Below are 27,169 nucleotides of genomic sequence, written 5' to 3' on the forward strand. Positions count from 1 at the left end.
ACTCTTCAGATGTCCAATCTTGATATTTCTTACGAAAGGCAAGCCTTTTCTTTTTCATTGCTGTTGTGAGCAGGGGCTTCTTTGCGGCACGGCAACTTGGTAGACCCAGGTCCTTCTGCAGGCGGTGACGAATTGTCCTAGTTGCGATGTTCTGGAGGAGCATAGGGTGCTTATTTTTTAGTTCAATGGCAGTTATAGAATGATGTGACATCACTTCACGCTTCAGAAGCTTATCAGTCCTTGGTGAAGTCTTCTTAGGTGCGCCAGAGCCCGACTTCTTCTGCGGTACCATCCCAGGAGGCAATGATGCCGCCGACCGCTTCAGTTGATAAATTGCTTCTCTTGACACTCCCAGATCTCTAGCTACAGCAATCACCGAATCCCCCTTCTCCAGCAGAGTCAAGGCACGGGATTTCTCTTCCATTTTAAGCTTCTTTCGACCCATTGTGGGAGATAATAAAAAACTGAGGGAGATAATAAAAGACTGCCTAATAGCAAAACTGGCTGGGCTGCACATAACAACCAATCAGAGTGCAGCTTTCGCTTAACCAGAGAAGTGAAAACTGAGCGTTGATTGGTTGATATTTGCAACAAAGCCAGCTTTAATATTAGACAGTTTTTTATTATCTCCCCCATTGTGTACACTTTTAAAAAGTGAAATTATGATGTGGATTTTATATGTGAAGGTTTTTTTTGCTGCGCAAGTGTAAAGATTTTTTTGCCGCCACTCTATCTATCTATCTATCTATCTATCTATCTATCTATCTATCTATCTATCTATCTATCTATCTACCTATGTGTGTAATGGAGTGTGGGTTGGACAAGACATGGCATCACAAATCTTTTTTTTTTTGTTCAATAATACATCTTTATTTAGCTTTCAAAACATCATCAAAAAACGCATCAAAAACCGCACAAAAAACTCACCTGCGTTTTCTGCCAAGAGCTGCGGATTTAGTGCAGAAAAATCCGCAGACAAATCTGCACATACCCTTAAAGTCAATGATGAACTGGTGTAGTGCAGGGCAGGTGACGCAGTAATAATTCTGAGGACACAGCAGGATGCGGTTTTCACTCTTTACTCACAGTTGGTAGGTTCCAGCCAGCTCTCAGGTAATTTGGGTGCACTTTTCCGAGACTCCCTTTCTTGTGTACCTTCCCAGGCCATCTCTCTGCGCTGGCTTTGCCCTCTTGCCCTGCGCCTCACACACAGTGTCCCAAGCCAACAGCCTCAGGTCCTGTTGGTCGACCCTCTCCTGGTCCCCTTGATCCTATATGGCTGCCTTTTCAGCGAACGTGTGTAGATTTAGCTGCGACACATACAGATACCACAGCCTCCGGTTTGCTAGCTGAGACTTGCAGTTCCTCCACTAGTCTGGGACTGGTCCCCACTGCGACCTGGTCCTTCCGCCCAACTACGGTTGGCATAGATTTGGGCGCCACGGGTGGATTCCTCACTTCCCTGGCCCCTAGGACCTCTTTTCTCACTGGAGCTCCTTTCTTCACGTCTGCTCCGATCAACTCCTCCCCACCAACTCACTACTTTTCCCTCCAACTGTCACACCACTCCCCGCCAGAGCTGGGGCCCATCCCCCCTAGCCTGGAGCAGTGTCGTGTTGGATGCAAATGTGCGAGTCCTGGGTAGTGCCCCCTCCATACCCAAGAGTAGAGTACCACACCTCTGGCTGAGGTGCACTACCTATGTGGCAACTGGACCCTCAGGGGCGCCACACTCTGCAGAAAAAGAAAAATTTACTGACAACAATATATTGCAAAGATGCTATTACATCTGCTCACTCTATAGCCATTAGTAATCGAAAGTGGAGCTGCTGGAATTTACTTATTTCAGTCATTAGCTTTTTGAAAATTTGGATTCTGTTGAATTTTTGCTGCATTGAAGTTCAATGACCCCTATGTGAACGAGTTTTCATTTTAGCATAAAACCATCCTGATCACTATTCCTTAGTAACCAATTTAGTTCTAGTGGGGTATATTATGTTGCCATGTAGAGATCACATATATCATGTTTTAGCACACTCAGTATACCAAAGGATTATTGCCTGACAGAGAAAATTAAGCTATGTACTAAGTTTTATCTTTGCCATAGCCCAATAGCGATTTAGCCATGGCAGGCATGGGAGGGCTTTTAGTAGAACCCGGATGCCATGGCAACCATCGGCACCCCATAATCGCATCACTTCCAGGACTCCTTGCTCTTCTTTACATTAAAGATAGTTCTTGATCACATTAGCTGCATGTTTGAGGCTGTTGTCATGCTGCAGAATAATTTCGGAGCCATTCAGATGCCTATCTGATAGTAGGGCATGATGGATAAGCATCTGTCGGCAGGGCCATATTTGCCTCTAGGCACTTGAGGGCACGTGCCTAGGGCGGCACAATGCGGGGGGGGCAGCACCTGAGCAAGTTTTTTTTGTGTTTTTTTTTTTAAATTAAAGTCCGGGGTCACCTTCCGACCGACTGACCGCCGCTGTTCCCTCCGGCCGTAAGCCCGCCCACCTGCCTGCCTCCTTGAAGACGTCATACTCACCCTATTCCAGCGATGCCTGGATTCAGCACCGGCAGCTTGTCCTGTGTGAGCGGTCACGTGGTATCGCTCATTAAGGTGATGAATATGGATGCATATTCATGACCTTAATGAGCGGTACCACGTGACCGCTCAGACAGGAAGAAGGTGCTGCGTCGGGACAGAGATCATGGAGGGATATTTGGTGCGGTGTGGGAAAGGTGAGTATGACAGCCAAGGAGGATGGGGGGAGGATGAAGGAGGATGGGGAGCCGAGTCATGCAAGATGGGAGCCGGGAGCCAAGTCATGCATATAAGAGGTGAGGGGAGGGGAGATGAGCCATGCATACAGGATGGGGGGTGGGATGAACCATGCATACAGGATGGGGGGGTGAGATGAGCCATGTATACAGGATTGGAGGGGGGAGATGAGCCATGTATACAGGAGGGGAGGGGAGATGAGCCATGCATACAGGATGGGGGGTGAGATAGCCAATGAGCCATTCATACAGGATGGGGGGTGAGATGAGCCATGCATACAGGATGGGGGATGAGATAAGCCATGCATACAGAATGGGGGGATGAGATGAGCCATGCATACAAGATGGGGGGTGAGATGAGCCATGCATACAGGATGGGAGGGGGGAGATGAGCCATGCATAAAAGAGGGGAGGGGAGATGAGCCATGCATACAGGATGGGGGGTGAGATAAGCCATGCATACAGGAGGGGAGGGGAGATGAGCCTTGCATAAAGGATGGGAGGGGGGACATGAGCTATGCATACAGGATGGGGGGAGATGAGCCATGCATACAAGATGGGGCCATTATACAGTATTGAGCATCATGCGGGGTCATCATACAGTATGGAGAATCATGTGTGGCCATTATACAGTATTGACCATCATGTGTGGCCATTATACAGTATAGAGCACTGTGTGGTCATTATACAGTATTGAGCATCATGTGGGGCCATTATACAGTATGGAGCACTGTGTGGCCATTATACAATATGGAGCATCATGTGTGGCCATTATACAGTATAGAGCACTGTTTGGTCATTATACAGTATGGAGCACTGTGTGGTCATTATGCAGTATGGTGCACTGTGTGGCCATTAAACAGTATGGAGCATCATGTGTGGCCATTATACAGTATAGAGCACTGTGTGGCCATTATACAGTATAGAGCATCATGTGGGGCCATTGTACAGTATGGAGCACTGTGTGGCCATTATACAGTATGGAGCATCATGTGTGGCCATTATACAGTATAGAGCACTGTGTGGTCATTATACAGTATGGAGCACTGTGTGGTCATTATACAGTATGGTGCACCGTGTGGCCATTATACAGAAAGGAGCATCATGTGTGGCCATTATACAGTATAGAGCATTGTGTGGCCATTATACAGTATTGAGCATCATGTGGGGCCATTATACAGTATGGAGCACTATATGACCATTATACAGTATAGAGTACTGTGTGACCATTATACATTATTGAGCATCATGTGGGGCCATTATACAGTATGGAGCACTGTGTGGCCATTATACAGTATGGAGCACTATGTGGCCATTATACAGTATGGAGCACTATGTGGCTGTTATACTGTACGCAGCATCATGTGGGGCCATTATACAGTGTTGAGCATCATGTGGGACCATTACACAGTATGGAGCACTTTGTGGCCATTATACAGTATGGAGCATCATGTGTAGCCATTATACAGTATAGAGCACTGTGTGGTCATTATACAGTATTGAGCATCATATGGGGCCATTATACAGTATGGTGCACTGTGTGGCCATTATACAGTATGCAGCATCATGTGTGGCCATTATACAGTATGGAGCATCATGTGTGGCCATTATACAGTATAGACCACTGTGTGGTCATTATACAGTATGGAGCACTGTGTGGTCATTATACAGTATGGTGCACTGTGTGGCCATTATACAGTATGGAGCATCATGTGTGGCCATTACACAGTATTGAGCATCATGTGTGGCCATTATACAGTATAGAGCACTGTGTGGCCATTATACAGTATTGAGCATCATGTGGGGCCATTATACAGTATGAAGCACTGTTTGGCCATTATACAGTTTAGAGCACTGTGTGGCCATTATACCTTAATCAGCATCATGTGGGGCTACTGTACAGTATTGAGCATCATGTGGGGCCATTATAGAGTATGGAGCACTGTGTGGCCAATATACAGTATAGAGCACTGTGTGGCCATTATACAGTATTGAGTATGATTGTTGGGCCATTATACAGTATGGATCACCGTGTGGCCATTATAAAGTATAGAGCACTGTGTGGCCATTATACTATACGCAGCATTATGTGGAGCCATTATACAGTATTGAGCATCATGTGGGGTCGTTATACAGTATGGAGCACTGTGTGGCCATATTTTTTTCTGTTTATAATCATTGTTTATGAAACAGTGTGATCAGCAGTACTAAATGGGTGTGGTTGGGGCGTGGATATGGGTGTGTCTAGTTGTGAAATGGGCATGGTCAGAGGCATGGCCTAAAATTTGCCGCAGCCCGTATAGTGCGCCGCAAACTTTGTCCCTCTTTCCCTTCTTAAAAAGTTGGGAGGTATGATACCACCTTTGCCAGATCGCAGCTAGTTTCACAAATGTCCGCAAATCCCATAGGGAATGAATGAGGCCGAACTCAGTGTTGCTGTAAGTGATCCGTTACGCGGCACATGCGGAAAAACTGCCGGATCTGCTGCAAAGGCTACTTTCACATCAGCAATTTTTGACAAAATCACTGCTGTTAGTGTCATACTCACTAAAGGGGGAGGCAGCACTAAAAGTGCCTATGGCAGCAGAAACTCTAAATACGGCCCTGTCTGTCGGTATGTATCTGCGTGTAACATACTATTTATGTCTGTATAGTATTTGTCTGTATTACCTGCATAAAACATAGCAGAGCAAAGGAGTGCTTGGGGCTGCTTGTGTGCCACTCCACAAGGGAAGATATGGTCACACCGCCTGCTCCTGAGGGAAAACAGTGACCCGCTACAAACTCCGCCACACACTCTGCAGGGTAATCAATACAGAGGAGGACAATTTTATATTACAGGATGATTTATGCAAACTAGAAGCTTGGGCTGATAAATGACAAATGAGCTTTAATGGGGATAAATGTAAGGTCATGCACTTGGGTAGAAGTAATAAGATGTATAACTATGTGCTTAATTCTAAAACAATGTGCAAAACTGTCAATGAAAAAGACCTGGGAGTATGGGTGGATGACAAACTCATATTCAGTGGCCAGTGTCAGGCAGCTGCTAAAAAGGCAAATAAAATAATGGGATGCAATAAAAGAGGCATAGATGCTCATGAGGAGAACATAATTTTACCTCTATACAAGTCACTATTTCAACCACACTTAGAATACTGTGCACAGTTCTGGTCTCCGGTGTATAAGAAAGATATAGCTGAACTAGAGCAGGTGCAGAGAAGAGCGACCAAGGTTATTAGAGGACTGGGGGGTCTGCAATACCAAGATAGGTTATTACACTTGGGGCTATTTAGTTTGGAAAAAGGAAGACTAAGGGGTGATCTTATTTTAATGTATAAATATATGAGGGGACAGTGCAAAGACCTTTCTGATGATCTTTTTAATCATAAACCTGAGACAGGGACAAGGGGGCATCCTCTACGTCTGGAGGAAAGAAAGTTTAAGCATAATAACAAACACAGATTCTTTACTGTAAAAGCAGTGAGACTATGGAACTCTCTGCCGTATGATGTTGTAATGAGTGATTCATTACTTATATTTAAGATGACACACATCTACATCTCTGTACCAGATATCACCTCCCTACTAACCAGAATCCCTCAATGTCTGTCCACTATTTCATCCTTCTTCTCCGCTAGATTTCTGAAACTTAACATGGACAAAACAGAATTCATCATCTTTCCCCCATCTCACATGACCCCCCCCCCCCCCCCCCCAACGAGCCTATCCATTACATTAACCCTGCTGTTTTGTTTGCATTTACTATACACTTGTAGTGTTCCGGGTCACTATGACCCGGCTTATTAAACCTTGATTTTAGACACTCTAACTCCATTTTTTTATACTTTTTGCTTACTAGACTGTTTGTGAACATGTTTGGTAGTAAAAAAAAAGAAAAATGAACTAGAAATCTTTTTTTTTGTTTTTATTCTGAAAAAACAGATCCATCCAATGAGCAAAACGAAAATAGAAAACTACACATATTTTGTAAATTGTACCATTGTACATTGTACAATTGTACCATTACAATGTGAATATATTTACATGATCATATAAATTTACGGATTCTTGCATGAAAAACAATACACATGATTTTTGCATAGAAATGTTTTACAGCCAGAACATGTTATACTCATCTTGTTGTCACAAGTAGAAGGGCAATAGCTGCATCTTTTTCTTTTGATGCCACAAGAGGCCATGGGGGTAGAAGCACACAGCTGCTCTCCAAAGAAACTGAAAGGTAACATGTCTGGGCTAGCATATGTGTACTGATGAGAGCAGAGAAGATAAGAACCCTTCTGAAAACAAGCAGATAAGCCAGGAAGACAGACTTACTTAGCAAAAAAAAATTATTTGCAAGACTTTACAGCTCAGCTTTACAAAAAAAAAAGTCTTAGACAGCGCATTCTGAGCAGTCCTTTCTGCGCATAATATACACGTGTAGTGCACACCTAGTGATCTCTCCGGATGCACTCTACATTTTAGAATAGACTGCGCACCAAAAATAATCAATATAAAGCCATTTTTATGGTGCGCAGATCTCAATGCATACCCCCGGTAGAGCGCGTGTACGACCCCATTGAAATAATTTAGGAAATAAATCAATTGATATACAATAGTAGGTGCAATAAATAGACCCAACTGAGGTTATAACTCCTTTATTTCACTGAAAATATGGCCTCACAGCTGTAAAAAACGATGTTGGGTCACTATGACCCGAACACAACAAGTGTAACTTTTTGCGTGTAGCAAAAAGTAAACGAAAAAAAAAAAATACTCATAGGTAGGTCCCCCAAAATGAGGAAAAGTCAAGGAGTCTCAAGTTTTAGAGACTTACAGAAAAAAATCTACAGGGCCACAAAGAGTCTGTTCGGGTCACTATGACAGAACAGCAGGGTTAAATGGCTGCCCACTCTCCCCGGTCCCACAAGCTCGCTGCCTCGGGGTAATCCTTGATGCTGATCTCTCCTTCAAACCACATATCCAAGCCTTTTCCACTTCCTGCCGACTTCAACTCAAAAATATTTCACGAATCCGTACATTCCTCAACCAAGAATCTGCAAAAACCCTAGTCCATGCCCTCATCATCTCTCGCCTTGACTACTGCAATCTCCTGCTCCGTGGCCTCCCCTCTAACACTCTCGCACCCCTCCAATCTATTCTAATCTCTGCTGCCCGACTAATCCAGCTGTCCCCCCACTATTCCCCGGCCTCTCCCCTCTGTCAATCCCTTCACTGGCTCCCCATTGCCCAGAGACTCCAATACAAAACCCTAACCATGACATACAAAGCCATCCACAACCTGTCTCCTCCATACATCTGCGACCTCGTCTCCCGGTACTTACCTACACGCAACCTCCGATCCTCACAAGATCTCCTTCTCTACTCCCCTCTTATCTCCTCTTCCCACAATCGTATACAAGATTTCTCTCGCGTATCACCCCTACTCTGGAACTCTCTAACACAGACCTGGGCAAGATGCGGCCCGCCTGACGGTTGTAAACGGCCCGCCGCCCGCCGCCCCAGGCACCGCTCGGCTCCCCTTCCCTTGCCGCCCGCCGCCCCAGGCACCGCTCGGCTCCCCTTCCCTTGCCGCCCGAGGCACCGCTCGGCTCCCCTTCCCTTCAGCCACGCCTGCGCCTGTGCGCCCTGCATTCAAACTCCTGTCCGCTGAGAGGCGCTGACCGCCGCTGGCACTTCCGCATCAGGGAAGCGCCAGCAGCAGGTGACGTCCCTCAGCGTGACACATGCTGCTGCTCTGCTCCGTTGCTCCGGTGTTCTGTGTGGCACTGCAGCGCTGTACTGAGGTCACTTGTGGAGTCGGACGGTGCGCACTGGGTCATCTGCTCCGCTGTACTTGGGCTCTGGGTTATCTGCTCCTCAGTACTTGTGCTCTGGGTTATCTGCTCCTCTGTACTTGTGCTCTGGGTTATCTGCTCCTCTGTACTTGTGCTCTGAGTTATCTGCTCCTCTGTACTTGTGCTCTGGGTTATCTGCTCCTCTGTACTTGTGCTCTGAGTTAGCTGCTCCTCTGTACTTGTGCTCTGGGTTATCTGCTCCTCTGTACTTGTGCTCTGAGTTATCTGCTCCTCTGTACTTGTGCTCTGAGTTATCTGCTCCTCTGTACTTGTGCTCTGGGTTATCTGCTCCTCTGTACTTGTGCTCTGAGTTATCTGCTCCTCTGTACTTGTGCTCTGAGTTATCTGCTCCTCTGTACTTGTGCTCTGGGTTATCTGCTCCTCTGTACTTGTGCTCTGGGTTATCTGCTCCTCTGTACTTGTGCTCTGAGTTATCTGCTCCTCTGTACTTGTGCTCTGGGTTATCTGCTCCTCTGTACTTGTGCTCTGGGTTATCTGCTCCTCTGTACTTGTGCTCTGAGTTATCTGCTCCTCTGTACTTGTGCTCTGGGTTATCTGCTCCTCTGTACTTGTGCTCTGGGTTATTATCTGCTCCTCTATACTTGTGCACTGGGTTATTATCTGCACTAATGAAATCTGGACATTATGGGGGCACTAATGAATGAAATCTGGACATTATGGGGGCACAAATGAAATCTGGACATTATGGGGGCACTAATGAAATCTGGACATTATGGGGCCTGGATAATCTCTGCATTGTTTAACATACTGTTTGTTCATGAAAATATAGCATATGTATACTACAGTATTGGGTAAAAATTAGTTAATTATATTAGTCCGGCCCTCTAAAACCATCCAAATTTCTCATGCGGCCCCATGGCAAAATTAATTGCCCACCCCTGCTCTAACACAACACATCAGACTCTCGCCTACCATCGAAACCTTCAAAAAGATCCTGAAGACCCACCTCTTCCAGCAAGCCTACAACGTGCAGTAACCACCGATCGACCAAACCGCTGAATGACCAGCTCTACCCTCGCCTACTGTATCCTCACCCATCCCTTGTAGATTGTGAGCCTTCGCGGGCAGGGTCCTCTCTCCTCCTGTACCAGTTATGACTTGTATTGTTCAAGATTATTGTACTTGTTTTTATTATGTATACCCCTCATCACATGTAAAGCGCCATGGAACAAATGGCGCTATAACAATAAATAATAATAATAAGAGGGGACTGGATGCCTTTCTTGAAAAGTATAATGTTACAGGTTATATATACTAGATTCCTTTATAGGGCGTTGATCCAGGGAACTAGTCTGAATACTGTATGTGGAGTCGGGAAGGAATTTTTTTCCCCAATGTGGAGCTTACTCTTTGCCACATGGGTTTTTTTGCCTTCCTCTGGATCAACATGTAAGGGCATGTTAGGTTAGGCTATGGGTTGAACTAGATGGACTTAAAGTCTTCCTTCAAGTCTTAATAACTATGTTACTACTAGATGGTGGCCCGATTCTAACGCATCGGGTATTCTAGAATATGTATTTATGTATGTATATAGCAGCCACATAGTATATAGCACAGGCCACGTAGTATATAGGAGCCATGTAGCATATAGCAGACAAATACTACGTGGCCTGTGCTATATACTATGTGGCTGCTATATACATACATATTGTAGAATACCCGATGCGTTAATACAGGCCACGCAATATATAACAGTGGTCACGCAGTATATAACACAGCCACGTACTATATAACACAGCACATGCAGTATATAGCAGCCTTGCAGTATATAACACAGGCGACGTAGTATATAACACAGGCCACGCAGTATATAACACTGGCCACGTAATATATTGCACAGCCCACGCAGTATATAGCAGTCACGTAGTATATAACACTGCCTACGCAGTATATAGCAGACACGTAGTATATAACACAGCCCACGCAGTATATAGCAGCCACGTAGTATATAACACTGCCCACGCAGTATATAGCAGCCACGTAGTATATAACACTGCCCACGCAGTATATAACAGTGGCCACGTAATATATAGCACAGCCCACGCGGTATCTAACACAGCCCACGCAGTATACAGCAGTGTGGGCACCATATCCCTGTTAAAAAAATAATTAAAGTAAAAAATAGTTATATACTCACCCCCTGGGATCCACCGAAGCTCCGGCGATACGCGCGCGGCTGCCTCCATCTTCCGTTCCCAGGATGCATTGCGAAATTACCCAGATGACTTAGCGGTCTCGTGAGACCGCTAAGTCTTCTGGGTAATTTTGCAATGCATCGCCAGCAATGGAAGATGGCGCCCGGCGCGAGCGGCTTGGTGGACTACGGAGGGTGAGAATAGCAGGTTTTTTGTTTTTTTTATTATTTTTAACATTACAATTTTTTTCTATTGATGCTGCATAGGCAGCATCAATGGTAAAAAGTTGGGGACACACAGGGTTAATAGCAGCGGTAACGGAGTGCGTTACCCGTGGCATAACGTGGTCCGTTACCGCCGGCATTAACCCTGTGTGAACGGTGACTGGAGGGGAGTATGCAGGCGCCGGGCACTGACTGCGGGGAGTAAGGAGCGGCCATCTTCTTCCTGACTGTGCCCATCGCTGATTGGTCGTGGCTGTTTTGCCGCGACCAATCAGCGACTCGGATTTCCATGACAGACAGAGGCTGCGACCAATGAATATCCGTGACAGAAAAACAGACAGAAGGACAGACAGAAAGACTGAAGTGAACCTTAGACAATTATAAAGTAGATGTTACCAAGGACAGCGAGGGATAGACGTTACCGTGGACAATGAGCAACTCGGCCAAGTCCATGGACAACACATCCATCATCAGCCAGCTCAGCAGCTCGAAGGAGGAGGCCTTACTGTCCTGCGCCCAGGAGAAACTGTCACAAGGGAAGATGTGGGCCAGAACATGTTAACTGGTTGATTGTGCTTTATGATCTTTAGTTAGGAGCACTCCTTTGCTCTGCTATGTTGTATGCAGGTTATATAGACAAACACTTAGGACTGTCATTTTGATCAATCATTTACTTGTTGTATACCTTCATCAAGATTGCATCCATTAGTAGATGTTTATATAACTTAGCACTAGCACTTTATTACAGCTGTTATTTTTTTAGGTCATGTGTTTTCCCTGCCCTTATATTTGTATGTGGATCCCATAGACTGCTCACAGATATCCACCCTATATTAAAAATATAAACCTTTATTACATATTAATAAATATCACATTAATAAATATGGTGTAGTATACCTATTCCAATGCACGTGTCCGATGAGCTATGTGGGGAAAACAAAGAGAGAACTGAGAAGGCGGATTGGTGACCATATAGGAGATATTCGCCACGCGAGAGACACACCAATCTCTAGACATGTCAGAGAGATGCATGGAGGTGATCTGAACTGTGTATCGTTCTCTGTCATTGAGGTAATAGTACCATCAGTACGCCGCGGTGATTGGAATAAAAGAATTCTGCAAAAAGAATTAAAATGGATTTATAGATTAGATACTACCTCCCCCATGGGGCTCAATGAGCAGATACAATTTGGTTGTTTTCTGTAATGTGTTTGTTTAGGTACACACCCGGCTATATTTCCTTATGTGTTTATGATAGGTCCTCTGTATCTATAGCCTAGGCCCTATACCGGTCGGAAAGACCAAAAATTACTCTTTATCCACTCTCATTGCGGAGTATATCTATCTAGTCCTCTCTCCTTTTAAGATCTATTTGGGGAGATACAGTATCTAATGGAGCTATATTATATGTACCTCCCCGATTTTCCCATTGCCAAATCAGTAAACATAAAAAGTAAAAAAAAGACTGATGGGCATTTATGATTCAAATGTAGCGTATACAAGTGTCAGTATGGCTATACTTAAGCTTCAACGGTATCAGCATCATTCATTCTCTGTAAATCGGCTGATATGTGAGATATGTATGAGGCCGGCATGTTTGGATGTCATATCCTCTCTTCGTTCATCTAATAAATGCGTGTCTATTTTATATTAATAATATCTATATTTGGGCTACATATACACATATTTACATTTTTTTGCCTGTTATAAATCGGTATATCTTATAAATATATCCTCTATATTTATATATGGGGCTATAGGGGGCGGACACCTGCGCCTCATATGGGCGGTATATTGCAGCGATGGGTGGACCGTACACTCTTTTATTATGTTGGCCTTAAATGTATCGTTCTCTAACTAGTTTCATTTCTATGTACCTACGCCTCATGTGGGCGGTATATCTTAGTGAGGGGTGGATCGTACACCCTTTGAACAGTATGGTCTAACTTATACCGTCCTTCTACTAACCCCATCTCTGTGTATCTTATACTAAGGGGCGGCTACTTATGCTTTATATGGGCGGTACAGCACAGCGAGGGGTGTAATGCACACTCCCTGGCACTGTGGCTCGACAGGTAGCCTCCGCCAGGTTTATGCCCCACCTTCGCATATTGAGTATGAGGGGGCGGACACCTACGCATCATATGGGCGGTAATGATACAGCATAGCGAGGGGTGGACCGCACACTCTCTAGACATGCCGGCTTGACATGCACGCCGACTCACTACGTCAGTACCAGGCGCTGATCGAAACCGGAAGTGTGGCGGTGCAGATGGTAACGCACATTATACTGTTGTTAGCGCATCTATATAAGAGGGAAACACGGGTGGTTCAGCTCCATGGCATCATACCGAGACAGGGGATTGTCCCGACCACTGTATTGAATCGATTCACCGTAGACCTACATTAGCAGTGATAAAGTGATGATCGTGTCTGACCATCTTAGAAATTGCATTTTTAAATTGCAGTTTTTTAATTGCTATGAATTAGACTAGAATTCCATGGGGCATTTGACCATTCATCACTGCTGTACTTTCATCATCCTCATCACCACCTGTATCATCTAATCCATTTGTTTTGTCTACCCACAGGTATGCTTCACCCAGCTTTCCTGCTTTCTGTGTATATGAAGTGCATATAATTCCCACCTGGTATGCTTCACCCAGCTTTCCTGCTTTCTGTGTATATGAAGTGCATATAATTCCCACCTGGTATGCTTCACCCAGCTTTCCTGCTTTCTGTGTATATGAAGTGCATATAATTCCCACCTGGTATGCTTCACCCAGCTTTCCTGCTTTCTGTGTATATGAAGTGCATATAATTCCCACCTGGTATGCTTCACCCAGCTTTCCTGCTTTCTGTGTATATGAAGTGCATATAATTCCCACCTGGTATGCTTCACCCAGCTTTCCTGCTTTCTGTGTATATGAAGTGCATATAATTCCCACCTGGTATGCTTCACCCAGCTTCCCTGCTTTCTGTGTATATGAAGTGCATATAATTCCCACCTGGTATGCTTTCCTTACCCGTTATTTTCTATCCATATGTACTTCACTCCTCTCTTGCATCTTCCTTGCATACCTGAGTAGCCATCTACCCCACCCCCTCTTTATGACCTGGCTTAACTGTGAACATGTGCTCTGGACACACACGCCCACATCCCCTCTCTCAGCTGTGAGCCCTTAGGTGCCCATAAATTCAAAGCCATGAGTCTGACCAGACGTGTCTGACCATCTTAGAAATTGCATTTTTAAATTGCAGTTTTTTAATTGCTATGAATTAGACTAGAATTCCATGGGGCATTTGACCATTCATCACTGCTGTACTTTCATCATCCTCATCACCACCTGTATCATCTAATCCATTTGTTTTGTCTACCCACAGGTATGCTTCACCCAGCTTTCCTGCTTTCTGTGTATATGAAGTGCATATAATTCCCACCTGGTATGCTTCACCCAGCTTTCCTGCTTTCTGTGTATATGAAGTGCATATAATTCCCACCTGGTATGCTTTCCTTACCCGTTATTTTCTATCCATATGTACTTCACTCCTCTCTTGCATCTTCCTTGCATACCTGAGTAGCCATCTACCCCACCCCCTCTTTATGACCTGGCTTAACTGTGAACATGTGCTCTGGACACACACGCCCACATCCCCTCTCTCAGCTGTGAGCCCTTAGGTGCCCATAAATTCAAAGCCATGAGTCTGACCAGACGTGTCTGACCATCTTAGAAATTGCATTTTTAAATTGCAGTTTTTTAATTGCTATGAATTAGACTAGAATTCCATGGGGCATTTGACCATTCATCACTGCTGTACTTTCATCATCCTCATCACCACCTGTATCATCTAATCCATTTGTTTTGTCTACCCACAGGTATGCTTCACCCAGCTTTCCTGCTTTCTGTGTATATGAAGTGCATATAATTCCCACCTGGTATGCTTCACCCAGCTTTCCTGCTTTCTGTGTATATGAAGTGCATATAATTCCCACCTGGTATGCTTTCCTTACCCGTTATTTTCTATCCATATGTACTTCACTCCTCTCTTGCATCTTCCTTGCATACCTGAGTAGCCATCTACCCCACCACCTCTTTATGACCTGGCTTAACTGTGAACATGTGCTCTGGACACACACGCCCACATCCCCTCTCTCAGCTGTGAGCCCTTAGGTGCCCATAAATTCAAAGCCATGAGTCTGACCAGACGTGTCTGACCATCTTAGAAATTGCATTTTTAAATTGCAGTTTTTTAATTGCTATGAATTAGACTAGAATTCCATGGGGCATTTGACCATTCATCACTGCTGTACTTTCATCATCCTCATCACCACCTGTATCATCTAATCCATTTGTTTTGTCTACCCACAGGTATGCTTCACCCAGCTTTCCTGCTTTCTGTGTATATGAAGTGCATATAATTCCCACCTGGTATGCTTCACCCAGCTTTCCTGCTTTCTGTGTATATGAAGTGCATATAATTCCCACCTGGTATGCTTTCCTTACCCGTTATTTTCTATCCATATGTACTTCACTCCTCTCTTGCATCTTCCTTGCATACCTGAGTAGCCATCTACCCCACCCCCTCTTTATGACCTGGCTTAACTGTGAACATGTGCTCTGGACACACACGCCCACATCCCCTCTCTCAGCTGTGAGCCCTTAGGTGCCCATAAATTCAAAGCCATGAGTCTGACCAGACGTGTCTGACCATCTTAGAAATTGCATTTTTAAATTGCAGTTTTTTAATTGCTATGAATTAGACTAGAATTCCATGGGGCATTTGACCATTCATCACTGCTGTACTTTCATCATCCTCATCACCACCTGTATCATCTAATCCATTTGTTTTGTCTACCCACAGGTATGCTTCACCCAGCTTTCCTGCTTTCTGTGTATATGAAGTGCATATAATTCCCACCTGGTATGCTTCACCCAGCTTTCCTGCTTTCTGTGTATATGAAGTGCATATAATTCCCACCTGGTATGCTTTCCTTACCCGTTATTTTCTATCCATATGTACTTCACTCCTCTCTTGCATCTTCCTTGCATACCTGAGTAGCCATCTACCCCACCCCCTCTTTATGACCTGGCTTAACTGTGAACATGTGCTCTGGACACACACGCCCACATCCCCTCTCTCAGCTGTGAGCCCTTAGGTGCCCATAAATTCAAAGCCATGAGTCTGACCAGACGTGTCTGACCATCTTAGAAATTGCATTTTTAAATTGCAGTTTTTTAATTGCTATGAATTAGACTAGAATTCCATGGGGCATTTGACCATTCATCACTGCTGTACTTTCATCATCCTCATCACCACCTGTATCATCTAATCCATTTGTTTTGTCTACCCACAGGTATGCTTCACCCAGCTTTCCTGCTTTCTGTGTATATGAAGTGCATATAATTCCCACCTGGTATGCTTCACCCAGCTTTCCTGCTTTCTGTGTATATGAAGTGCATATAATTCCCACCTGGTATGCTTTCCTTACCCGTTATTTTCTATCCATATGTACTTCACTCCTCTCTTGCATCTTCCTTGCATACCTGAGTAGCCATCTACCCCACCCCCTCTTTATGACCTGGCTTAACTGTGAACATGTGCTCTGGACACACACGCCCACATCCCCTCTCTCAGCTGTGAGCCCTTAGGTGCCCATAAATTCAAAGCCATGAGTCTGACCAGACGTGTCTGACCATCTTAGAAATTGCATTTTTAAATTGCAGTTTTTTAATTGCTATGAATTAGACTAGAATTCCATGGGGCATTTGACCATTCATCACTGCTGTACTTTCATCATCCTCATCACCACCTGTATCATCTAATCCATTTGTTTTGTCTACCCACAGGTATGCTTCACCCAGCTTTCCTGCTTTCTGTGTATATGAAGTGCATATAATTCCCACCTGGTATGCTTCACCCAGCTTTCCTGCTTTCTGTGTATATGAAGTGCATATAATTCCCACCTGGTATGCTTTCCTTACCCGTTATTTTCTATCCATATGTACTTCACTCCTCTCTTGCATCTTCCTTGCATACCTGAGTAGCCATCTACCCCACCCCCTCTTTATGACCTGGCTTAACTGTGAACATGTGCTCTGGACACACACGCCCACATCCCCTCTCTCAGCTGTGAGCCCTTAGGTGCCCATAAATTCAAAGCCATGAGTCTGACCAGACGTGTCTGACCATCTTAGAAATTGCATTTTTAAATTGCAGTTTTTTAATTGCTATGAATTAGACTAGAATTGGACTGCAATTGACTGGAAGGTAAAGGAATAGAAAACCACTATAATGTTTCGGTTTCTATGCACATTCACCCCCATACTACTTTATTTCTTCCTATCTCCTGTAGTCCCTCCACCCAGTAAGGAACTAGTCATTTCTTCCTCCATCCTCCCCAGCCACCTCACCTCCTCCACAGAACTATTCCTCCACATACAATCCTTTCTCTCCAGGCACACACGGCCACAGCATGACCTATCCAGCTCACACCTTCTAACGCTCAGTCTGCTGCTCCTCATTGCTGGCGACATATCCCCAAATCCTGGCCCTCCTCATCACATTCCCACACTCATTTCTAATCCCCTGCCACAATCCTCTACACGTCCTCGCAACTACAGTCACCTCATACCCATTCATCCTGCCCCCACTCACCCAATTTCCCTATCAGGAGCACTATGGAACGCACGCTCTGTCTGCAATAAACTTTCATTTATCCATGACCTCTTTATCAATAACAAACTCTCCTTCCTCGGCATCACTGAAACCTGGCTCACCCCTTCTGACACAGCCTCCCCTGCGGCACTCTCTTACGGTGGCTTCCACCTTTCTCACACACCCCGCCCCAGCAGCAAGCATGGTGGAGGAGTTGGTTTTCTCCTGTCAGATAACTGCTCCATCACCAAAATCCCACTGCCACCCTCTGTTACCCTCCCTTCCTTTGAGGTGCACTCTGTACGCATCTACTCCCCCTCCAACCTCCAACTGGCTGTCATCTACCGTCCCCCAGGGCCAGCCACCACCTTCTTTGACCACTTCACCACCTGGCTACTCCATTTCCTCACCGCTGACATCCCCACTATCATCATGGGCGACTTTAACATCCCCATTGACACTTCCCTCTCAGCTGCCACTAAACTTCTATCTCTCACTTCCTCCTTTGGCCTCACTCAATGGTCTTCTACAGCCACCCACAAAGATGGTCACACACTGGACCTCATTTTCACCCACCTCTGCTCCCTATCTAACCTCTCAAACTCACCCCTTCCTCTTTCTGACCACAACCTACTTACATTCTCTTCCCTTTCCACTCCTTGTCTACAACCCCCACCCCACAAACTCTCACACCCTCGCAGAAATCTTAAACACCTTGATCTTCACTCACTCTCTGAATCCCTCCTCCCTCTCACAGACATAAGCTCCCTACACAATGCGGATGATGCTGCCGCTCTATATAACACCACAATAGCTTCAGCTTTGGAATCTCTTGCCCCTCTCACACATACCAAAGCTCGCAAAATCATCAGACAACCCTGGCACACCAGCATGACCAAAGAACTGAGGCGAGCTTCCAGAGCTGCTGAGCGCAGATGGAAAAGATCCCACTCCAACGAGCACTTCATCGCATTCAAACAGTCCCTCACTACTTTCAAAACCACGCTCGCCACAGCAAAACAAACCTACTTCTCATCTCTCATATCCTCCCTGTCTCACAACCCCAAACAGTTATTCAACACCTTCAACTCTCTCCTCCGTCCCCCAGCACCTCCTCCCTCCCCACTCATCTCAGCTGAAGACTTTGCCTCATTTTTCAAGCAGAAAATTGAGAACATCAGAGACAGTTTTAGTAAACAACCCCCAGAACCCTTCCTCCCAACTACCCAGCCCTCCACCTCCAAAACCAACTTCTCCACCATTACAGAAGACGGACTCTCCACTCTACTCTCAAGATCGCATCTCACCACCTGTGCACTTGACCCACTCCCATCCCACTTCATCCCAAACCTCACCACAGTCTTCATCCCAACCCTAACCCATCTCTTCAACCTATCACTAACAACTGGCATTTTCCCCTCAAGCTTTAAACATGCCTCAATCACACCTATCCTCAAAAAGCCCTCTCTTGACCCATCCTCTGTATCTAGCTATCGTCCTATATCACTTCTCCCCTTTGCCTCAAAACTACTGGAACAACACGTCCATCTTGAACTGTCCTCCCATCTATCTTCCTGCTCCTTCTTCGACCGCTTTCAATCAGGCTTCCGGTCACACCACTCCACTGAAACTGCCCTAACTAAGGTCACCAATGACCTATTAACCGCCAAGAGCAAGCGACACTACTCTATCCTCCTCCTCCTGGACCTGTCCTCTGCCTTTGACACAGTGGACCATTCCCTATTACTACTGACCCTCTCATCCCTTGGAATCACAGAATTGGCCCTATCCTGGATCTCATCATACCTAACTGACCGTACATTCAGCGTCTCCCACTCACACACCACCTCCTCACCTCACCCCCTATCTGTCGGAGTCCCGCAAGGTTCAGTTCTAGGACCCCTGTTCTTCTCCGTTTACACCTTTGGCCTGAGACAGCTCATAGAATCTCACGGCTTTCAGTATCATCTCTACGCTGACGACACACAGATCTACATCTCTGGACCAGATATCACCTCCCTACTAACCAGAATCCCTCAATGTCTGTCTGCTATTTCATCCTTCTTCTCCACTAGATTTCTAAAACTTAACATGGACAAAACAGAATTCATCATCTTTCCCCCATCTCACACGACCTCCCCAACGAACCTATCCATTACAGTAAACGGCTGCCCGCTCTCCCCAGTCCCACAAGCCCGCTGTCTTGGGGTAATCCTTGACACTGATCTCTCCTTTAAACCACATATACAAGCCCTTTCCACTTCCTGCCGCCTCCAACTCAAAAATATTTCACGGATCCGCACATTCCTAAACCAAGAATCTGCAAAGACCCTAGTCCATGCCCTCATCATCTCTCGCCTCGACTACTGTAACCTCCTGCTCTCTGGCCTCCCCTCTAATACTCTTGCACCCCTCCAATCTATTCTAAACTCTGCTGCCCGACTAATCCACCTGTCCCCCCGCTATTCCCCGGCCTCTCCCCTCTGTCAATCCCTGCACTGGTTCCCCATCACCCAGAGACTCCAGTACAAAAGCCTAACCATGACATACAAAGCCATCCACAACCTGTCTCCTCCATACATCTGTGACCTCGTCTCCCGGTACTTTCCTGCACGCAACCTCCGATCCTCATAAGATCTCCTTCTCTACTCCCCTATTATCTCCTCTTCCCACAATCGCATACAAGATTTCTCTCGTGCATCCCCCCTACTCTGGAATTCTCTACCACAACATATCAGTCTCTCGCCTACCATCGAAACCTTCAAAAAGAACCTGAAGACCCACCTCTTCCGACAAGCCTACAACCTGCAGTAACCACCGATTGACCAAACCGCTGCACGGCCAGCTCTACCCTCACCTACTGTATCCTCACCCATCCCTTGTAGATTGTGAGCCCTCGCGGGCAGGGTCCTCTCTCCTCCTGTACCAGTTGTGACTTGTATTGTTCAAGATTAGTGTACTTGTTTTTATTATGTATACCCCTCCTCACATGTAAAGCGCCATGGAATAAATGGCGCTATAATAATTAATAAAAATAATAATAATAATAATAAAGATAAGTACCTCGTTCTTATCCTCCTCCTGATGAACCTCGGCTAAGAGGGGAAACGCGTCGAGTAATCCATTCTAACTTGGTACACATTATATATGGGCAATATGCCTTGGAAGTCGGTTGTTGACTTAAATATCCAAAAAGGGGCATAATTGCTACGTGATATCCTGGGTTGCCATTTGACCATTACTATTTGATACTGGTTTTAGAGGTGTTAGGTGTTTTCTTTTTTTGATTTATGTATATATTGTGTTTTCCTGGCCTATATATGCGGAGTAATATCACATAAATTGGTATACATCTAGATTGATAGGGTTTAGATCTTTTGCTTCTGTTCATATATATAGTACGTTATAGAACATATAGAATATCTTCTCTTAGTATACTCTGAATACACCTTTTTATACTAGGATTTGCAAGGGTGTAGTGAACCCAAGTTATCTTCCTAATAGGATTATCCTATCAGATGTCCCGTCACATTGAACAGAGCATAGTTATTTTTGTATAGATAGTTTATTGGAGAGAAGGACTGACAATACTCTGTCTAAAGGCTTTATAACTCTAGTCTAGCAGCTCCATTAGATCGTTAGTCTAGCTGTTACATCAAGTCATATTAATTAAACTAGCTGAGGACAATCACAATCTGAATATAGCAGTCTCTCCAAAATATCAGTTGAGTCATCACAATAAATGAGACCAATTTAAACATCTATACTGCACACATACCTTTTTTCTTTCTCACCAGCCTATTCATCATCTTCCTCACCCCCTGCCACTACAGGGCCCATTAGGGTGAGCAGGGAGAGCCGTCGAGGAGCGGGGGCGCCACTGCGCAGGTGTTTAGGGTGCCAACCTCCGCAAATAGGTAGGTTCAGCTAGGCCAGTGTAGGGGTAGGCACACCCCTGGTTCTTTTTCTTTCTTGTGGTGTTTTGTGTGATATTTATTAATATGTAATAAAGGTTTATATTTTTAATATAGGGTGGATATCTGTGAGCAGTCTATATATAATCCCTCTAATAAATTACGTACGAGTTGTTTATGTGGATCCCATACCATTAATACGTGAGCAGATTGCGTGATGCAGTGACAGACAGGAGACAGATCAAGGGTTAATATATTTATTTGAACAGGGATATACTCCACGCAGGGAGTTAAGCAGTTTTGCAGAGCTATTGCAGTAATGGGGGAAAACAAACAAGGAAATAAGGTGAATGAAGCAACGCAACACAGGTGATAAGGTAGGAACGAGTTCTTAAAGGATAACTTATCCGATCAGTCGACTTCCAGGTGCTGGATTCAACGACATGGAGCGTGACGCCGACAGTAGTCAGTTAACGCTTGTTCCGGTGGCATCCTGACGGTGACAGTTCATCTCTGATGCCCCACGCAGGGTTCTGAATCCGGGGATTCGGATCGCTGCTAAAGTGTGGGCCACAATACAGTTCAGACTCACCGTGGCTCAGCAGATATGGACCGGGGAGTCAGGGCACAGTTCACAGTCATGTAACAGTCTTTCTCTGAAGCGGGACGAGCGCCGCACAAGCATGGTCCCAGTGTTCGGCACCCTGGTTTGGAAGAGCCAGTGGAGGCACTCCAAGTCTCTGTCCACAGTCTCTGCGGGTAGCAGAGGGGATCCTCAGGTGCTGGCCTGCGCTGCTCTGGTGCTGCAGGGAGGGAGCACTTCCTTCTCCCTGCCGCACACTGTCCGTTCCCGCCAAGTCTGCTCTCTTTTGCGCATGCTCCGCTCTCCCTGAGATAACTATGCCCCCTGCTGCTGATTGCAAAGGTTGGTCTGGTTGCTTAAGCTTTTCCCTGGACAACAGAGGAGACAGCCCCGACAGTTCCAGACCCGGCACAAGAAAGGTACCTCCAGCCCGGTCTGTCTGCTTACAAATACCTGAGTCTATCTACTATTTATCTTGTCTTTATATTTGTAATGTATGTGTAACGCCGCCTAGGCCGTGGGGCACTCGGTACCAGGTCCGGTACTTAAAGGGGATGTCACGGTGGCTGTGACCCGGTCTATGACCCTGGGCGCCCAATTAAAGGGGAAAGGTTCTTTTAAAGGGTATTGTGAATAAAGTCTATTGTTCGTGACGCCACCTGTGGTGTTCGGTCAGTTGGGACCAACACCACTTAAAAGGGTCCTCTGGGGAGATGGTATGGCGGCTAGATGGTGACGCTTCCCACAGGTGAAGCGGGGTCCCCAGGGCTTCCCAGATGTAAGTCACAGACGGTGTGGTGGACGGTATAGTAAAGAACGAGGACACAGGTTTGCAGTTTTTACCTGGTTTACTAATGATAGCAGTCCTCAGTCCAGGGTACCAAGTGCAGGGTAGCTGTGGTCCGGCCGGCTTGGAGGCAATAGGGGATCCCTCTCCCAGGTGAGGTCCGTAAGCCTTTCCTACTGCGCTATTTTAGTTGTTGAGGTCCCTGCTGCTTGAAGCTTAGTTGCAAGTCCCCTCTCTCCTGTCCTAAGACAGATGTCAGTACGGTAGGCAGTGCAAGCCTGTTTATAGGGTCTCTATCACGACCAGGGCTCTCAGGTTACTGCTTCACCTCAGACTTGATGCATGTAATTGACATACAGTCCTATGCCCTCCGGTTCTGTCGCATGTCCTGAAGAACAACACAACCTCGGGCTCCTGGTACCTGGTTTCTGCACTCTGGCTCCTAGGGTGTCCTTCCACTGTTCCCCTCCTGAGCCTCTTCCTCCTCTGTGCTTCTTCCCTCTAAGCTCCTCCACTATTCAACTCTTTCAAGTTATCACTCTTTCCAGGAGTTACAACTCCCTCGTGGCTGCTCGGCCCCTCAATCTGTTCCAGACATCCTACTCCTCTCCTCTCTCAGACTGACTAAGACTGACTGGCTCCTCCTCCAGACTAGCATACATAAAGTTTAAGGAAGCTCCCCTGAATCGGGGTCCTGAGCTCCCCCTCCTGGCCTAGATTCAAAGGTGTTGAATGTGAGTGCCTTACCTGATAGAGAGAATCTCCCTTGCCTTCAAGCATGACATCACCCTCCTGGAAAGGAAGGCAACATCACTGCAACAACCGGTTACCTGAGGTGTTGCATATGTGTTTGCCAACTCTTGTTATGACTCAATAAAAGTTGACACACTTTTATTGGTGGACTTTCTACTTCTTTTCTTTAGTAGTATATTCCTTGATTGGAATGTCCATGTTTGACTGCAAATAGGCCTTTTTGTGGTAGTTAGAGGGCCCTTGCTATATTTGTAAACATATTGTGTTCTCAGTTCTGATGATACTGTTTCAATCTGTCTGTATGTATCAGCATTGATGGTATCAATGAAACCATCAATTAACCCAGAATACATCACTAAATCTATTTGCTGACATATAGCTGCAAACTTCTCCACCCTGCTTCACTGTTGCCTGTAGACAGTCATTATTGTACCGCTCTTCAGTAGTGATGAGCGAACCCATGGATGTTCTGGTTCGACGGATTCTGACGGATTTTTCAAAAAGTCCAGTTTGGGACCCGAACTTGATCCCGAACACCGAACCCCATTTAAGTCAATGGGTACCCAGTGCTGTAAATGGCTGTAAAATGGTCAAAGTAAGGGCTAGGGACTGAAAATGGAAGAAAAATGGGGATAAGGGCAGGAAAATTGTCCTGCAAACAAACATGGATAGGGAAATTTCTTAATGGGATTATTTCACCATAGAAATCATGGTAAAATAGGAGGTAAATGAATAGCATACAAATTTTAACAGTTGTGAGATAGCACTCACTGAATGTGTTGGGGGACACTCATTTGGCAACGGGATTAAGGCACAGGAACAATTTTCCACTTAAACAGTCCTCTCTCTCTATGACCGGCTCCAATGGTTTGTGAGGCAGTGAGACTCACTTACAGTCCAGCCTACTGTCTGATCTGACTCTGACCTATCTAGTATGCTACAGGGGCTACTGCCTAAGTCCCATAGCCTTGCACTCATCGTAGATTTGCCATTTTTAGATTCTCGGCATCCTTGTCTTGCTGAACCCTGCTGGCGAACTTCTCTATTGTCTTTCCTAATTAGAGAACAGTCACGCCAATTCTCTTGTTTTTCCTCTAGCCTCCGCTGTGGCAATTCCATTATTTGGAGGGCCCCTTCTTTTCCCTGTACCTTGGGTTGGAGGTGGCCACCATCTTCCACCAATTTGGTAAAGCATCCCTGTAAGACGCAGTCATTCAAGCCTTAACTGCTTCACCTCTCTTAGCTAAGCCACACGATACTCCAGCAGAGTCCGTATATTTCTAATACTCTCCACGGTACCCACAATGAAGAATGGAACCATACCCTTTTTTCCTGGGTATCTGGTCTTCATGGTCACCTGGAATTCTTAGTCTCACCACTCCAGACTTATCCACCATCTCTTGCATGGCTCGACCCTTTCTTCCAATGATTTTTCTCACCATAGGAACAGGCACCTGTATTACATGTTCCAGGAGACTCTGAGCTTTCCTCATATGCACCACCCGCCTAGCAGCATCTTCATTCCTCAATCGGATCATCCACTTCGTACGTACACATCTCCAGTGCATGTCACTCAGGATAACTACTCTCTTTGCTGTGACATCATTTGTGGACAGTATCACTAACTGTTTAGTTTCTGGGGTCCTATACACCTTACACGCCCCCACAGCCTTCTTAAATTCTTCATGCACAGACTCCCTGACACATGCCTCTCTCTGGTCTTTAGTTACATGTATCAAACATTTAAACAGAGAAGTATCTTTCTCTCCTGCTGTCATTAGACAACCATCTTGTTCAGCTCTCAGAGCCATCTTTCACCGAATGTCATCTGCTTCCCCATGTTTGGTGTTGTGAATTCTGCTCTTGGGCTCCCTCCGGTGGTTATGAGTGGTAGTGCTGCGGTAGCTGGATCGCAGCATTTATCAGGTGTATCTATTTTTTGCAATTTGGGCTGGGCTGTATAGCCTTGCTTGATCCTTTAGTCAGTGCCAGTTGTCCATTGTTTTTGGAGGATTCACATCCCTTCTGGTCTCTCCTGTTTGCTGTGCTTTTCTTCAAAGATAAGTCCTGGGTTTGTTTTTGCTGTCCACCTGCTGTGGACCTTATAGTTCTGTGCACTTTCATGTTTTTGTCTTGTCCAGCTTAGTCTGTGAAGGATTTTTTGCAGCCTAGCTATTTCTCTGGAGATGCAGATATACCCTCCATGTCTTTAGTCAGATGCGGTGTTTTGTATTTTCTGTGGTGGATATTTTCTAGTGTTTTAATACTGACCGCATAGTACTCTGTTCTATTCTTTTTTTTTAGCTAGTATGGCCTCCTATGCTAAATCCTGATTTCATTTCTGCGTATGTTATTTCCCTCTCCTCTCACAGTCAATATTTGTGGGGGGCTGTCTTTCCTTTGGGGATTTTCTCTGAGGCAAGATAGGTTTCCTGTTTCTGTCTTTAGGGGTAGTTAGATCTTAGGCTGTGTCGAGGGGTCTAGGGAGTGTTAGGTACCCCCCACGGCTACTTCTATTTGCGCTGTTAAGTTCAGGGTTTGCGATCAGTACAGGTTCCACCTTCTCCAGAGTCCGTCTCATGCTGCTCCAAGGCCACCAGATCATAACAGATGTGGACCCAGAAGGGAAAGGACAGGACTCCAGATAGGCGCCAGAGGCTGGCATTATGGAGAAAAGCAGAGAAGAACTACATGCAGAGGGCGCAGCGCATGGAGAGACAAAATGGGCCTGAGCAGGAACTCTAAATAATAATTAGACACCTCCTCGAAAAGGAGGCAGCCTAATATACCCCATACCTTACCCCAATTGGCTGAACGGCTCCTGGGTAAGGACCCCTGGAAATCATAGTAAGAAGGCGATGCACGTGGCTGCGCTCTAAGAGACCCAGGGTGCATGCGCAGGTGCTGGAGACTCACCGCAAAGCGCGCGACTGGAAGCGTAGGAGAAGCGTGGCGGGACCAGGCAGGAACAGCACTGAGCGGCAGCAGTGGGGACCCGAGCAGCAGCAGCGGATAAGCAAGCAACAGCAGCGGGGACCCGAGCGGCAGCAGCGGAGGACCGAGCAGAGGACCAGCCAGCGGCGGTAATAATCAGAATCCTTTGACAGACAGGGCCGAAGCATATTCTGATGAAGTATACAAGTGGAGTGGAGTTCTCTTAACCTTTCAGGCTGAATTTTGTAAACGGGCCCTTCAGAGCTGATTCGCCGTTTCACCCGATATGGGTTTCTTTCCCATCGATTCTCTAGTTTGTCTCGAGGACGTTTTTCTCGTACTAGTACATTGTCCCCAGCTTGGAGATCTGTCCCCCGCAGCGGAGTTTTTTCTGCATGCTCGAGTTCCTGGAATCAGATCTGCACTAGGCGATGCAAAGTCTGTAAACGATGGCGATATTCTTGAACCCAGGTGGACACCCCCATCCGTGGGTAGACCTCCTCTGGATCCAGCTCC

The 27,169-nt window shown here is 45.8% G+C and overlaps 1 pseudogene; it reads right to left on the minus strand.

Moving 5' to 3' along the window:
• Window positions 1-24,788: 24,788 nt before the first annotated feature.
• LOC138674577 (RNA-binding protein FXR1 pseudogene) lies at window positions 24,789-25,530 on the minus strand (annotated as a pseudogene).
• Between the last annotated feature and the right edge of the window lie 1,639 nt (window positions 25,531-27,169).

Source organism: Ranitomeya imitator, chromosome 4, assembly GCF_032444005.1.
Source record: "Ranitomeya imitator isolate aRanImi1 chromosome 4, aRanImi1.pri, whole genome shotgun sequence".
NCBI lineage: Eukaryota > Metazoa > Chordata > Amphibia > Anura > Dendrobatidae > Ranitomeya > Ranitomeya imitator.